Below are 18,040 nucleotides of genomic sequence, written 5' to 3' on the forward strand. Positions count from 1 at the left end.
TTTTTCTTACTCTTTCGTCTGTGCTTAGAGAAAATTTTATACATTGAAATGATATGGCTCCTGAGATAAAATGTAATATATTTCATGGTAGTATATCCTATTAAATAGGAAAAATTGGCTACATAACTGGATTTCATTACCAGTTGGGTGATTTTGTTTCTGAAGTATGCTGAATTTATCCATCCAGGCAGTTTACATGGAATTCTGTGTTCTCTCACTGTTGATTTCATGCTAGTTTACCTGCTGATCTGACTTGATGGACAGTTCTCTAAAATCCAGGGAAGGGTGTGCGTCATAGGCTTCTCTGAAACAACAGCACAAGTTAGAATTCACCTCAAAGAGAATACCTGCCATACTACTGTTAGAGAACAAAGGTGGCATTTGAAATTCTATTTCTTGTCATAGAAGCACATCAGTTTAGGCCTATTCTCTTTCACAGTTGACCTGAAAAGTGAGACAACTCTGAGCTTTGGTTTGAATCTTCATGTCTTGGTTTGAATCTTCATGTTTGGTTTGAATCTTCATGTCAAATAGCTAATGGCAAATATCAAGAGAGGAATCTGCTAACATATTTGTGAAAGACTGAGCTTGGGAGTATGAAGATGGAAATTGAATATCAAGGGTTGCACTTAAATCTCATTTTCCCATTTTAGAAACTTCTCCCCTGCTAAACCACTGTGCTGTAGTGAGGACTAGCTGGAGTGCACTTACCAGAAGCATAAGAGATGGTGACTGGGAGAGAAAGACCCACTGATAATGGAATTTATGATTCTGTGTGGTGCTGTCATTGACTTTGTTGGTACAGGAGAGTTTTGTGGAGACCTAGTGGCCTAGACACCAAAGCAAGGGATAATGAAATAATGCAAAGAAAATGTTTAGGTACGGATGTATCTAAAAAGGCAGGGTTAAGGATTGTTTTTACATCTATCTTAGAAATTCTGTTTATGGGTCACTTTGCATATACCTAAGGACAGCTAAGTCTTTCACAGTTTTGGAGGAAAGAAGTTGACAAGAGGCTCTGCTGAGTCAATAACTTAATAATTTTGTTTGTCTATTCTGATTAATGTTACCAGAATGTGGTTCCAGTGATCTCTTTGCCATTTAGAGGCAAATTATATTATGTTCATTGTGATTCGTTCTTTGTTTATCTTCAGTGTCAGTTCATCTCTGAAAATACTAAGTACTGTATTATGATCAATGTTCACTTCAGTGTAGAGTAAAATTCTAGCACAAGTAAGTGTTCTACCATCAATTGTGATGGTATTAGAAATACCCGATTATTTCTGCTGATACTAGGGTATTAACTCAGAAGAGATGCTGGAGTAAATGCAAGCTGAATCATGTGCTATACTTTCCTAGCTGCTAAGTATTCATTCAGTCATTTTCACTTGTACTTATTAAAAATGTCTTTCATTCTGTTGTTAATTTGTGTATTAGTTGGGTAAAAAGGGAATTGGATAATAGGTTAGTGATTAATATTACAGAGTTGTAATTTTGGATAGAGGTCATGTTTTTCTAATAGAAGAGAAAAAGTACATCTGCAAGTATTACCTTTTTGTTTCCTTTGTGAGATATATTTTTTGAAGACACAAAAGGGATTACAAGCTGAAGAATAGAATAAATTCTTAAATTCATTCTCCAAATGCCTTGTGTGGGACTTTTTAAACAACGGTCTATAATGAGGCTTAGTTCCCAGGCATTTCACAAAGGACTTTGGAGCTTATAAATAATGTACTAATAGTAATAGCTTTTAGACAAACTGTGGAGAGCTTTAATTCTGTGGAAAAATTTTAAATACCAGCTGGGTATTGTGGTACAGTAGAACCTCTGTTTCGCTGTAGGCTCACTTTGTAGCTGGCAGGAAGATGGGGAAGAATGAACATTTTCAATGAGTAGAGTCAAGAATGGACACTGGGGTTCTAATGAGCCCTTAACTCCACCACTAGTGGGCATTCCAAAATGAAAACTGATTACCTAGAGCCTTTGAATAAGCCAGAAATTCAGATAGATAGTCAGGGATATATGCTAATGATTGAAATCTGTTAAGTGTTATCAGAGGTCGCTATTCCCAGTGACACTCTGAGCTTGTATGAAGGAGATAATTGTCATGTAGCATCACAAATCTCTGTGGAAAAAATCTGACCACAGTTCTGCCATCACATATTTGCTAGTAAAGATTATAAGATTGTTCCTTTATTTACTGAATTATTTATAATCCTTCATGATGAATTAATGGGCACAAAGCTCCACATTGGTAAAATAAAAGCATTTGTCTTAACTCGTGCCTTCAGTGTGAGCTAAATATTTCTTTTTTGATATTATTGAAAAAGTATCTTATTTTTACAGTAGTGGGGTTGGTAACCATTCACAGCATGATACATTAAACTGGATTGCATGCAGCTATCTACTTTAACAATAACACAGGAAACTTCTTGTTCACTTTAGAAATAGCTCACCAGCTTTTGTTGTTAATTTTTAAATAATGTCAATTTGTACTTATGCTCTACTGCTAAGCAGAAACACTTAGGATACGGAATATGTGAGTTGTGGGCATATGTTCTAGGGATTGTGGATCTGAATATCAGAAAAGAGATTGTTTATGAAGTACTTTCTGTATTTGCCGGCAACGTGATTGATCCCTCATAATTTCATTATTTTCCTACAAAACAACAGCTGCTTTTACCTCCTTGCTTTGTTTCATGAAAAAATAACTTAGTTTTTAAAGTATGTTTAAAACACCCACTGTGCCTATAACTTCTACTTTCTTAAATACACCTAACCGTTGACAGAAAATATGCAGAGAAGATTACATCTATCTTAAACAGGTAAAGCCCTCTTTTGGGCATTGGCCTCTAAACAACACAGTGTAACAACCGTTTACATGGTATTTACAGTGTTTACATTGCATTAATTGTGACAAGTAATCAGATTTTTATAATGGAAAATATTATTATTTTTAACTGCATTATTTTTTAAACTGTATTATTATTTTTAAGCTATATTAAATCCATAGATTTTTGTATCCAAGGTGGGGGGAGCTGGAAGAAATCTCCCACATATACCAAGGGACAACTGTATGTGACAAAATCAAACTTACAGGTTTCTGAAATGTTTGACTTCCTGGGTCTCATTTAAATAAAGCCCTGACAGCTTCCTAAAGCTGAATGGCAGGAAATATACTTGAAAGGTCATAAGGAATCATCCACAAGACCTGCCTAAAGTTCTTGTCATAATGGTAATCCAGATGTGTGGTTTTTACAAAAGTCCAAGTGAATATTTCAGATATCTGATTGGACTTGAGAAAATATTTTCAAGAAATTTCAGTCAGCTAAATTACTGTAAGGCTTTGTAGAATTCAGCTGTATTTGTGAGTCGTGTGATTTTTGAATTTTCAGTTGGTCTTGGCTCATCATCCTGATGTTGGTATTATGTTTCCATAATGTCTCAAATGGGAAAATGATCATGGTATCTCAAACCTTCTGAATGCCCATAATGAGCTGTTTTGTTTCTGAAAACTTGACCATTTGAACTTTGTTTTTGTGTTCATACCAAGAAAGTTGGCTGATTACTTTCAACTACTTTTTACTGCTTTGTGGTTCAGTCCTGCAAACACTATGTCACTGTCAAAGCCTAATAGATAAAAATGTCAATGCTGCATAATTAACTGTGACCTTGAACTAAAAGGGGAGCTCAGTAGGTTTTCTGTCAACCTAATGCAGCAGTTTGCAATTCAGACAACACTGGGGCACTTTATTACTGCAGGAATATTTTGTGTATGAAACAAACCATTTGTTGGAATGAAGCACTTACTAAGTAATGTTAAAAAGCTAGTAGGGTAGATATCTTCAAAATATGGCAGTGAAAAAATAGATACTCAATGACCTGCTGGAATTATTTTGTTATTGAATTCTCTAAACCAAAATGGATGAGGAATATCAGTGGATAGTACTCATTGAGATGTGAAGAGTTAAGTGAGATAAAAAGTTGTTTTAATTATAAGCAGAAATGGTAACATGGGGTGGGGAGAAGCTTGCTTGTGAAGGTTTCCTCTATAGTATTTTTGAAATTAGCATCAAATTTAAGCAGTGGTTAGAGAGCATGTATGTGAGCGATAGTAGATGCTTCATCAGTATTTATTCACATAGACTTGTTTTTGCTCTCTTTCAATTGACATCACACTGATGGGTGGTTCAGAAACTCATATCTATTGATAACTCTGTTAGACTATTCTAATGTTTTCATTGAAAACCTTAGCCACTTAACATTGCCTGTGTTTTTGAACCTGCCAGCAGGCCCCAAGTCACCTAAGGTGAGAAGACAGTGCTCTTTGACCTAAGAAACACCAGAGACAAGCTGGTGAAGAATGTCTGCTTTATTATGCGCAGGTTACAAATTATGAAAACTGAGGAGGAGGAGGGCAGGAGAGCATCTTCCGGCAGGTCCCCTACCCATCAAAGACACTGTAATTGGCTGCAAGACATGTCTGTATCTTTTGACCTTCCGGTCATATTCCATGTGTATTCCCCTTGATCTCCTAGTCATGTTGGAAGTCACGTCCCACATGAAGGCCTGGAAGCTGTGCCTCATGCTGTAGGGACTTATTAATAGTGCTTTATTTTTAGCAATACGCTTAAGTTTTTTTTGATAGCGTGTATGAGATGAGTTAAAAGAACTGGATAAGTGGGTGATGTTTTAGAAATAATACCATGATATTTGTTAATCATCCCATCGTAAAACATGGTTGATAAATTAATATATAGATTATAGTGAGGATTTTAACAGAACTGATTTATCTAATAACTGCTTATCCAAGCTTGACATTTTTAAAAAATATTGAGCAGTCTATCTATAATGTTGATAAATAAGCCTTACATTAACACACATCTATAAATATGAATGTCGAGTTTGTAAATAATTTAGCATTGGAATTTTAGCATACCATGATGCCAGTTCAGACTGTCCATAATTTTTGTCTCTCTAATTTTATTCTGGTGCCTCAAATGTCATTTCACCTGACGTTCTCTAAGGATAAATTGGATAGAGTTCTTTTTGTCTTAAAGATGGCTCTAGAGACCAGAGTCTCAGATAGAAACTTAGAATCTCCTTTAAAACTCCCTCCATACTATGTAGAAGGTCCTCAAATAGGCTTCTGATGATTGGTTGGGCCCCTTGCCTTTTTGTTCTATGCATCACATATTTTCAGTGTAAAAGGTTGGAAAAACAGAAGGTTAAACTACCACCTGTGATGCTGATGTTCTATATGAGCACTGGTACAAATTCCAGCTTTTTAATTTCCAATTCAGTTTCCTGCTTATATGTTAGGGAAAACAGCGGACACTGTCCCAAGTGTTGAGCCCCCACCATTTGCCTGGCACAGCCCTAGTTGCTGGGGCCATTTGGGGAGTAAATCAGTGTATAAAAGATCTACAGTCTATCTCTTCTCTCTTTATCTTTCTCTCTCCTCCTTTCTCTGTCTGTGTCTGTATGTTTGTAACTTTCTTTCAAGTAAAATGAAATCAACTATTAAATATTGTTTGGGCCACCCACATTCCATATCATAGTGATCAGGCTCAAATATTGCCTCTGCTTCCAATTCTGCATTCTGAGAGGCAGCAGGTGATGGCTTAAGATGGGATACCACCACTCATGTGGGAAATCTAATTTCCAGGTTCCTGACATTGGGAATTGAAGTAGAATATGTAAAATACTCCTTGTGTGTCTTTTTCTTTCTCTCAGTCTTTTTCACTTGCCCCCTTCAAGTCAGTATAAACAAGTAAGTTATCATAAAGTGATTGCTAACATAAGATTTAATAAATAAATTTTTATAATGTTCATTTAACTTGAAAGAGAGAGAGAGAGAGGATATCTGCCATCCACTGATACACTTTCCACATGTTTGCAGCAGCTGGAATTGATCCCATCTGAAGCTTGGAACTTCTTCAGGCTCTCCCATATGGGTTCATGGGCCCAAAGACTTGAGCCATGCTTTGCTACTTTTCCAATTCATAAATAGTGAGCTGGATTAGGAAGTGGAAGAGCCATGATCCACCCTATGCCGATATGGGATGCTGCCCTCACAGCTAGATGATTAACTTGCTATGCCACTGCCTTGGCCCCAATATGTTGCATAAATTTTATACTCTAATTGATTTGAAAAGCAGGGGAATGATGAGACACATCTCTGATCTACTGGTTCACTGCCCCAGTGCCTGCAATTGTCAAAGTTGGGACAACCCGAAGCCAGATACCAGGAACATGATACAACAGGAACCCAGCTACTTGAGTTGTTTGCCTTCTGTTTTCCAGATTATGTACACATTAGCAGGAAGCTTGAATAGAGGATAAATTTAATACTGGAAGTTCAGCACCCAATAATGGATCATGGGCATCCTAATATGTTAATTGCTTCACCAAATGCAAGCCCCAATATTTCATAAGTTTTTGATTTCTGATATTTCTAAAATCTCTTCCTCTGTCTTGATACCGACGTGTGAGTTTTTCTTTTTATTTTGTAGAGATATGTTCAGATTCTAAGTTGACGAAGATATATATGTATATGTATATATGTACACACATATATCCAAAGCAGAAAAAGGAATAGCACACCAGCTTCCCGTCTCCTTTATATACATGCATAATTTTATTTTATGCATTTATAACTAGAATGCATATATATAAAGAAATATTTTAAGCAAACATTGTAATGTGTGGTATTTCTTGAGTGGTCGATCCTGTTTATGTTTTCAGCTGTGGTTGCAAGGGACTGTAAATTATCTCCATTTAACCATAAATATGTATACAGTGAGTAGAATGGTCATTTACAAACAATAATTCAACCATGTCCACTTAGCATCTCTTGGGGCTGCAGGTGAGTGTAATCATGTGGAACAAGATTCCAGAAAGCTGATTGGAATATTGCCAAGTGAATTAAGAGTCCATGAATGAATGCAAGTGTTCCATGAAAGGATCTTAATGTAATGTTTAGGAAAATATAATTGTGTTAATTTCCAAGGGCCGAGTGCTTCAGACTAATCAGACAATCAGAATGTGAGTTGACGCTAGAACAGAGTGCAAGCAAGAGTAAAATACATGCAAGCTAGGAGTGGCCTGAGATAGCTGATTTGTTTCTGTGGAAGGGAGGTTGTGCTAGAGTATAGGGCCATCTGTTGTAAAAACAGGACAATAGGATAGTCAGAAATGTTTGTGCTTTCCTTGTACAAGGATTGACCAAATATCTCTGAGCCTGATGGTTTTCAGTAAACACACAGAGCCTGAGATTAGGATTAGATGAAACAAAACAGATATCATGATATATTACAAAAGCAGTGGCCTTTAGTGATCTTTTCTGTTTTTAATATAAATTTAGAAAATCTCAATAAAAAAATAAGTAGACACCCATCAAAATCTTCAGATTGCCTTCTGAATTCCAGCAGCATCATGATCATGCAGAATCTTACAGAAAATTCAGTCTCAGGTCTGACACTAAAACCAATGATTCTAGGCCCTGTACAGTAGCTTAGCGGCTAAATTCCTCACCATGAATGAACTAGAATCCTATATGGGCAGCAGTTCTTGTCCAAGCAGCCTAGCTTCCCATCCAGCTCCCTGCTTGTGGCCTGGGAAAGCAGGAGAGGATGGCCCCAAACCTTGGGACCCTGCACCCATGTGGGAGATGTAGAAGAAGCTCCTGACTTCAGGTTGGCTCAGGCTTCAGACTGGCACAGCTCTGGCCATTGCAGCCATCAGTGGACAGATGATCTTTCTCCCTCTCTCCTCCTCTCTGTATATCTGACTTTCCAATAAAAACAAAATAAATTAAAAAAAAAAAACAATGAGTCAACATCTGAATTTGAAGAAGGTGCCCAGTGATTTCAATGCATGCAAACATTTTTGAGTCACTGTAGGAGACACTGTTTTTGAGGCTTTTAAGGGGATGGAACATTAAATTACATACCATTGTAATGTGCTGGATATAGCATCCTTTATATTTTATCTTCAGATTGATGCCTGCCTCCCTGGCTCCCTTTCATAGGATTTCCTGAAGTCACCAGTCAGATAAACTACTTGAAGGTGGATTATTATTCCAGGGTTTGCTCTGGGAAAACTTAAGCTAAGGTATTCTCTGTCTAGACTTATCTTGTCCATACAACACATTTGTTTCAGACCAGTACTAAGGAACTCTGTTAAACACAGTGTTTGGGTTTAAATTTTCTAAGGATTCTTCCATTGTTTTTAATCACTCCTGTGTTATTCTTGGATATCTTAAGTGAACACCCAGACTAATGATAATATCAGTACGTGCTCACGTTGGCTGACCCTGACTCCACAGGTGACTCACAGATAGAACAACTGTTGATGCCTCCCACTGCCTCCCTAACATTGATGGCCTCTGTAACTTGCTTTACCCACAGTAATATCAGAAGGAGTCTACTGTCTCTTTCCATCTCATGCCTTTACCCTATTTATTAAGATATGAATGAAACATTTCAAAGACATTCATTAAATCAACTGTCAAGGGTATGGAACATAGAGGTGTTCTGTTGTTTAGCATTTATATATTTGTCCTTTTACTGAGATGTCTGCCTAGTCTGCCAAGTATATTCTGACCAATACAGTTTAATAAGCATGCTTATTGTATACATTTGTTGTTAAGAGAGATTAGGGAGGTGGGAGACAAGCTTTTGTCTGCTGGCTCATTCTCCAAATGCCTGCAAAAACCAAGGCTGGGTCAGGCCAAAGCCAGAAACAAGGAACTTCATGTGGGTCTCTATATGGTTGTGACCACGGTCCAAACATTTGGATTATCATCTGCTGCCTTCTGGTGTGCATTAGCAGGAAGCTGAATTAGTCACAAAACAGTGGTTACTCAAACCTGCAGCCTGATATGGGATGCCAGGATTAAGAGCAGTGGATTGATCCACGTTGCCACAGTCCCAGCTCCAAGGGATTTGAAGGATTTCAGTTGCATCCTCGTATCATTCTTTATTTCTTGTGGAATTTCCTTCTAAGAAATTTAAGTGTATTTAAAACTGTGGCTAAATTGGAATAAACTACTAGCATTATGAAAACAGTGTTGTGTAAGCACTTCCAAGCTCTCCTGAAAGTAGATTTCCTCTGATAATTGCCATAGGATGAGAAACTAAATTGAGTTTTCTGGTCTTTCAGAACAGGAATCTCCTTTATTCTGAGTTGTACTGATGATACTAACAAGGTTAGCTTTGTGGATAAAGATGAACACAGACTTTGCCTAAAGAGTATGACCCTGTTAGGTGAGCTTATCATAGATGAGCAAAATAGTAAAAGAAATTGTTAAGCCTATGACAGGTAACTCTCTTAGTTGGTCGCATGCCTTTAAAACAGATGCCAGATTGTATATAATTTATAAAAAATAGGAATTTATTGATTCACAGTTCTGGGAAGTCTAGTATAGGTGTCTACCTGTGGTCAAGGTCTTCTTTTACATCAGTACTTGGTGGAAGCACTCGGAATAGCAAGAAAGGGACCCCTCTTCCCTTTTTGTCAGAGCAATATGAGACTAGAACCATCATGGAGTAACCATTAAGTATCTCACCTATAAACACTGGTAAAATGGCAATTAAAGTATGATGTAATTTCTGTAGAGATCATTCAAGTGTACTTCTCCTTAGCAGAAAAAAAACATCACCCACTCAAAACAAAACAAAATAAACAAAACATGGTTCGGGGGCAGCATTGTAGTGTACATTTTGGGTTAAGCTGTAACCTGCAGTGCTGACATCCTATATGGGTGCCAGTTTGAGTCCAGCGTTCACCATTTGCCATCCAACTGCCAGAAATGAGCTTGAGAAAGCAGCAGAGTATGGCCCAACTAGAGACAAGGATGAATGAGGTTGCTGGTTCCTAGTTTCGGCCTTGCCCAGCCCTGGCTGTTGTAGCTATTTGAGGAGTGAGCTGGCAGTGGAAGATCTCTCTTTCACTCTCTTGCACTCTGGCTCTTTCACTGTGTCTGACTTCCAAATAAATAAATAAACTTAAAACACACACACACACACATACACACGCACAGGTTGCTGTTGGTTGGATGCAAGGTCAGGCCTTGAAATGTGTTGGGGAGGATCTGATAAAGAGAAGGGGAGGAAAGTCTTACAGAGAACAGATTCTAGCATGCAACTACCTGAACTTGATTTTTGTATCTACTGCTTTGTCAAATACTGCAGTTTCTTCCCTCTCTCACATTTATAAGTTGCATCATGTCTTAAATTAAGGGTTTTGAATATGTCAGTATATAAACATCTGAAACAACTTGCCACTATGGGAGATTAAGTAACTAATGTCTTTTGGGGATACATCAAGGAACTGGATGTTCCTACCTTTTTGTCAATGACTTCCTAGCAGATACTGAGAGTGTAAATGGTGCATGATGTCCTGTTCACCTTAAATTGGGATAGCTCATTTTCTATATCCTATTAGCACATGACAACCTGGATTGAAATAAATGCTAAATACCCCGCAAAGTACAAAGTTTATTTAGTGGCAGAAACAAAGTGCACATGAAATAAAGGTGGAATTAAAATTAACAGACTAATTCTTGCTTCTGACCCTGGACTCTGGTTCATACTGGCCTGGGTGTTTGTGGCTCACTTTAGACCATGACTCAACCTGCTGAGACGTTAGGAGAGTTAGAGCTCAGGAAATTTCTTCTCATGTACAGGTATAGTGTGGGCCACATGTAACTAGTGGCTGAACATTAGAGTTCATCAGAAAACAAAGATGTAAGTGCAAAGACTTTTATTTCCTTCAGTATGATAAAGCTGGGAAACCAAAATAGTTTCTGCCTATGTGATGTTGATATGACAAACTACCCTTAATACATGAACATTTTAAATAAAAATTTACTCCACCAGATCTGAGCATATATGTGAATTCTGCTGGTAGTTTCAAGAGAAAAAAATTAAACATTGACCTTTTAGAAAATTCTCATTCTTGATTCCTCAGAAATAATCTAAATATTCTTGATTTACAATTCTTGATTCACAAGAATGTTTAGAATATTTTTGAGGAATTAAAAGAGAAAGAATCATGAGTGCCACTTATGATCTTTTAGCTGTGTTGGACCATCTCCTGGTCATCTTTTATTATTATTATTATTGTTGTTGTTGTTGTTGTTGTTATTGGCCTGGGATCACATCCCACAATTATTCCATGTGACATACATATAGATATGAGGTATATATATGTATATACACACATATGTATGTATGTATAGATAGATAGACGGAAAATGCAGTCAATTTTTGAAGACTGACTTACAAAGTGAATTTAGCTCTTCATCCCATATTACTGATTTTTTCCTTAGATTAATCATGAATTTTCAGGATATGCATTTGGCATAATGGTTAAAATGAATTGTTGAATGTTTTTATTCCATATTGGAGTGCCTGGATTTGAGTCTCGACTGTATTTTTGATTCCTGCTTCTTGCTAATGCCTCTTGTGAGACATCAGATAATGGTTCAAATAGTTGGAACCATATCGTCCATGTTGGAGACCTGGATTTAGTTCTCTGTTCATGGGTTTGACCTGATCCAGCCCTTGATTTGCAGACATTCAGGAGAGTGAACCAGTGGATGGTGTTTCGCTCCCTCCTCCTTTCCTTCCTTTCCTTCCTTCCTTCCTTCCTTCCTTCCTTCCTTCCATGCTTTCTTTCTTTCTCTTGTGCTTTTTTTCTTGCTTTATTTCAGGTTTTATTTGTTTTTATTGGAAAGGTAGATTTACCGAGAGAGAAGGGGACACACAGAGAAAGATATTCCACCAGCTGGTTCAATCTCCAAGTGGCTACAGTGGTCTTAGCTGAGCCAATCCAAAGCTAGGAGTCAGGAGCCTGGATCTTCTTCTGGGTCTCCCAAGAGGGTACTGGATCTTAAGGCCTTGTGTTGTCCTCCACTGCTTTCCCAGGCCCAAAGCAGGGAGATGGATGGGAAGAGGAGCAGCCAGGACAGGAACCAGAGCCCATATGGGATCCTGGCATATGCAAGGTGAGGACTTTAGCCACTAGGCTACTGTACCAGCCTGAGTCTCTGCTTTCTAATAAAATAAAACTCCAACAAAATTTATTTTTTATTACATTGCATTATGTGACACAGTTTTATAGGCTTTGGGTTCCCCCCATCACCTCCCCAACCCCCTCCCCCATGGTGGATTCCTCCACCTTGCTGCATTGCCATAGTTCAAGTTCAGTCAAGATTCTTTCATTGCAAGCATATACCAAACATAGAGTCCAGCATCTTATTGTGCAGATAAGTTCAACGACTTCTTGGGGAGACCATCTCTGGTCTGAAGGTAGAGCCGGTAGAGTGTCATCCTGCTGAATTAAAAGCCCCAACATAACATCAGCAACAACTTTGTTTGCCTTAATTTAAGATGAAATGATGTCAATATGAGAAATAGTATCTGTAAAATGTAATATTATCTCAACCTCATGTGGTTAAGAACTTGTATTTTTTTTAACATATTGGTTACCCAATACTCTGTCCACTAATTCCAACAAAATTTATAATTTAATCCTTCGTATGTTTCATAGAAGAGTGCTATTTTTGTGGTCCAGTTTGAATATAGGCATTTTGGCTTTAAACATAGAGATGATAAAAATGACTTTTTCAGTTTTGACATTCTTTATGATCATTTTTTCACATTTTGTGGAGTAAACTATGCAAATGCTTTTTGATGCTTAATATGCTAGGCAGTGTTATTAAAAAGTAAGTTAAAATGTGGAGTATTCTGTTTCCAATTTAAAAATGATATTTCACATGCATTTCGAGTAACATTAAAGCAGTTCCTGAGTGCTCAACACAAGTATCTGTTGACTAAGAATGTTCTGTGGTGTATTCCAAAGGCTCTACATATAGATTTATGAGTAGGACGATTTCATAAAGTGATTGTTTCAGATGTGGAGATGGAGATTTAAACCCATCATCTGTATGATAGTTTATTTTGCTTGAAGCAGGAAATCATCAATTTTAGAATTGAACACATTTTAATTATTTTGCCTGAGTTCAGTTTTTTTTTGTGTGTGTGTGTGGATTTATGGAGCGACAACTTGCATTCTGTGATAGGTTACAGTAAGATGCTAAGCAAACTGCATTCCTAGTGAGCTTGATTGTTTAGACCCATTACCAGCAGTTGTAAAGAGCCTTTCCTTGCATTTCATCTCATTCTTGCAACTTGTAAAGGTCAGTTATTCTTTTTAGCTGCTGGAGACAAGACCTTGCCTGAAATTGTAGAACTCACCAGATTACATGTCTTTATTTTCCCTAGTGGTCTAAACTTTTGTTTTATCCACTTGGTGTGGAGATAACATCATTTCTGTTTTACTATCTAATTCATTGATGTACTTTAAAGCTGTTTTCAAGTTATAAATATAAAGAAACCTTTCTGTTTTCATGATTAAATGTTTTCTTTACTTGATTCAGATTATGGTGTGTTTTATATGAGCACATGTTTTTCAAGAAAACCTCAAAGAATGACATTTAAAAGATGTGAACAATGATAGTAAGTTTAGGAATATACAGTCCTATGTTGGAATTTGATCACATTACATTTGTCATGCATTGGAGTGTAGATGTGAGGTGTCCCATCTATTTTCTAAGAACTAATTTAATTAAGTTTTATTTGAAGTTTCATTTAGTTATTAGAAGGTGATGTAAGGAACATACGTTACATTCAAATTTGATCGAGCACAGAAAGAAAAATTGTCAGTCTACATAGGAAGGGCCACATTAATTTTAACTTCTCAATTTGCCCTGTTCATCATCACCAGAATGCTCACAAGGCTTGGCTATTTGGTCTCCTGACAGTGCCAGTGACACATGCGAGTACACACATGTGTGTGAGCCACCTTGCTCTCCTGTAGTGAGGCAGGATGTTCTATTGGACACAATTCATATTCAGTATTTGTTCATAATGGTGGAAATGAATGGGAAATGTCTGCCACTGAATTGAAATTGTTAGCCATTTTAAGGCATATCCATGTTATTTTTCAGAGAACATTAAAAAAATGTATATACCTGTCTTGGGGCCTCGTGAGTTTTTTTTTTTTTTTTTTCTGTTGTGAAATGAAAGTGAGGATAGGGTTAAATATATGTGACTATTTTGATTTTCTACTTGAATAAATATTTTCAAATGTACCTATAGTTGCAAGTGTCCTAGTTTCCCAATGCTTATGTTTTCACAAATGCTGATAACTGTAGGGTACTTATCAAAATGGGTGCATTCAACTCTGAGCTGAGACTACCTATTCTTTTTTTTCTTAAGAATTAACTATATCCTGTGACCACTTCACTGACCCTTCAATTTTTGTTTGTACACAGAACCGGCTGCTATACATCTTAAAGTGGCTATGGGGTACTATTCAGCTGTCTTGTGTCTGTTTTCATTTTAGTATTTAGCAGTTTATTGTGTTGACACATAATATTGCTGAACTTGGCAGATTTTAGGATAGTCAAAACTGGCTTATAACTCTAACAAGGCATATGTCAACAGTTTAGGTGCACAACAGTTTTAGGAGGGGTGTGCAGAGAAATCTTCAATACCCTAGTGAGGAGTAACTAATCTTTGTGTCCTGTCTAGTAAGGTATATGTGGATCTATGCTGATCGTTTCCTGTTTAGTTCTAAGATTTCCTTGCATTTCTCTGACTATCTCTTCTATTTTTTGGGGGAGGGAGGAGGCGCTCTGGATCGATCCTGATGGTCATTGTAAGCGAGGGTGGGGATCCAAAGTTGGAACTAAGTAAGGACCAGAAGAAGCTCCTCTCCCTAGTCCCGAAGGAAGTTTGCTGTTCTTCTATTTCTGCAGATCCCTCAGGGCTCCTGGCTGTTGTTCCGATGACCTTGGGTCCTGCAAGGAAGGATTTAGGCCTCTTCCATCCCATGTGGTATATCCAAATGGGGCTGGGTGCCCTCGGAGTTCTCGGCCTCCGAAGGAACTCCAATTCCCCGTGTTCTCCTTGTCTGTTGGGATGTAGTCCTTGGTGAGGATCCGAGTCTTCAGGGTTGGGATACAAGCCTCCTCCTGTCCACCTGCTCCACTCTGGGTTTCCCCCCTGCTCTGTGCATATGACCACCTGTTAAGAGGTTGTCAGGATTGCTCTGGTTCCCACTATATGTCTTTGTCATTTAACTATTGTTTAATGCTGTTGTGAGTCTGTTGTCTATGAATTACCTGTTATGTTTTTTAGGTTATACTTTATGTCTTCCTCGCACATTCTAAGGAGATGGAAGACTTCTCTGCCCTCCTGCCCCATTTTTGAGTAGCTTAGGGTCTTAAGAGTATATTAGGTTTTACAGTTCTTTGGAGACTACCTATTCTTAAAAATGTTAAAAAAAAAGAATCGCAGTGGGCTCTACTTGCTGTTCAAGTTTGAGTGGTAGTAGTTTCTTTCCTACATTATGTTTTCTAAACCAAACATCTTTCTTTGAAATCTAATCAGCTGCAGGATAAAACAGCAATATTTGTTTTTCTGTGGTATTTGTAGTTCTACCATGTACTATGTTAAGGAAGACCTCTGTCTTTTAGCATTTGCTGGTATTGGCAAATTATAATGTTTGCAAATAACAGATAAACAACACCTTGCATACACTTGTTATTTTCTAATTAACATTGGGAAATAATTTAAGATTGTACTTTCAAAGCAAAGTAAACTTCATAATTAAAGCCTTAGTCTGTTTTACTCTAGAAAATATTTTTATATAATTATGAGCTGATGCTATAATCCCTCACATTGTTTGGAAAAATCCATAAATTGATGATAAGCGAAAGTGAACCCCATATTTCCATAGCACTTGCTGTTTTGCAGTTTTCTTTCCTTATGCATCATCTGGCTGGCCTACCTAATAACCATATATAACACTGAAAAGTATACACAGATATATCAATGATCTTTTAAATGTGCAATGCATCCACATTTATCATTTGCCTTCCTAAAACTCTATAACTTAGAGAGTTTAGAATACAGTTTGAACACTTGAACATGGACATAGGAAAGTGCATAATTCATTCCTATCCCTCTCCGATCAAATCTCCTTCCTAACTTTATCTCATTTGCTGATGTCCTGCCATACTGGAAACGCATCTCTCTGTTCGTTGAACAGAATAAGTACTTGTGCAGCTTAAGATCGTATATACCGACCGCTGTTTCTGCCTGGAATATTCATTGCTGTATTTCTTTCAAGGTGGCTTCTTATCATGCAGGTATTTGATTTTAATGTACTTTCCTCAAGAATGTGCTTTTCTACCCATTCTATCACTATGTTCTATTATAGGATCTTTTTGGTTATCGTCGTATCAGTCTTTTCCGTTTATACTATTGCTCATATATTAACTGGTTTATTTACAGCCTCTACTAGGTCACAGGCACTGCCAATCCTAACTTATATGGGATGCCTAGCATACTTAAGAAGTGTTGCTTTGGAACAAAGAAAGAAAATGTAGGTCTGCCAAGTGTTATTTATTCAATACATTTTTTTAAAGAGGAGATAACATAGGGGGTGTAAATTTTGATTAAAAGCTGATTGAAAATACTAAACACTGATCTTGCCTCAAATCATTTCTTAGACTTCTCTATTGCAAAATATAAAACTAGCAGAACTTCTGCCCAGGTCATGATTTTTCTGTTCAGATATTCTCCTGGATATTCTCTGCCAGTGTGCACTTGTGGGCCTTTGTCCTTCCTAATGAAGAGGACTTTCAAAGACCTCAGTTCAGTCTCCTGCAGTTCCACTGACTCTGAATCCTTGGTTTTCAATTGTCAAAAAAAAAGGCTAAAAATCTCTACAATCTCCATTACAAATTAGCTATATACTTATTATTTATCTATGATGTTTTAAAAATATTTATTAATCATTTTAAAATCAGAGAGAGAGAGGCAAAAAAAAAGATCTTCCATTGGCTGGTTTGCTCTCCAGATGGTTGCAACAGTCAGCATTGGGTCAGTGGAAGCCAGTAGCCAGGAACTGGACCTGGGTCTCCTGTGTGGATGGTAGGGTCTAAACACTTGGGATATCTCCCCTTGCTTTTCCAGGAGCTGGGTCATAACTGGAGCTACTGGGGCTCAAACTAGCATCCATATGGGATGGCAGTATCACAGGTGGCTGCATTATCCCCTATGCTAGAGTTCTAGTCCCATCTATGAAATTTAATAGGTGGGAGTGATGGCTTTTCTAGAATTTAAAATCATTGGATACTAGCAGATACAAATATCTAATATGTGGTGCTTTTTAAATCCCTGTGTGGGTTACATATAAAACTAATGTCAAACTAATTTAACATGTTAAGCTTTTATGTTTTCCCACAAATATAGTCAGATTTTATTTCATTTGTAGCAAAATTGAGTGCCCCACTTACGGTATTAGCATATGATTTAGTACCTACTTCTTGAGTGTTATTCAGTTCCCAAGGAAAGCAATATAATTCAAAATAGGGATGGAAGGAATCAGTCCTGTGACATGCGTAAGTCGAGATGAAACCCAATCTCCTGAGTTCTTGTCGTCACCTTTTGTTGCCAGATGGTGCTGGCAGGTGTTTTTGCTTTGCCTTACTGGTGATGCTCATTTATTCCTGGTTCAGAATGTTGCCTGAGAAGAGATGATTTTGCTTCCTAGGGCTTAGCAGAGCTGTACTTTGGCAAATGTGACTGCAGTGTTCATTGTAGATCCCTTTCAGACTACATACATAACCCCCTCCATATTATCAACTGGCACCAGGAACATGGAATCAAACTGTTTCCCAGGGTCTTTCTCCACAGGCTTCATCCTTAAGTGTCAGCCAACATTTTTTCTGCCTTCAAGCACAATATGCTCATTTATGTTCTCTGTTCTTCAGTAATAAGGTTTTAGTAAAATTTCCTAGGACTCCAAATAGTCACTTTCAAAGACAACAAGATAAATTTCCAATAACTCTCTTGCTATCAGAGAGAAGCCACAAAAACAAAAACAAATTATTTTCTGATGGGACCAACTGTTATAAAGGATGTGGGATTTGAAAAGCTGTAGATGCCCATTCTCTAAA

General features: G+C 37.5%; 1 protein-coding gene across 2 annotated transcripts in view; it reads left to right on the plus strand.

Annotated features, from left to right (window-relative positions):
* NAV3 (neuron navigator 3) overlaps positions 1-18,040 on the plus strand; it is a 727,630-nt gene that overhangs the window by 196,172 nt on the left and 513,418 nt on the right. The gene's annotated exons all lie outside the window — the stretch shown is intronic.

Source organism: Ochotona princeps, chromosome 15 (assembly GCF_030435755.1).
Source record: "Ochotona princeps isolate mOchPri1 chromosome 15, mOchPri1.hap1, whole genome shotgun sequence".
Taxonomy (NCBI): domain Eukaryota; kingdom Metazoa; phylum Chordata; class Mammalia; order Lagomorpha; family Ochotonidae; genus Ochotona; species Ochotona princeps.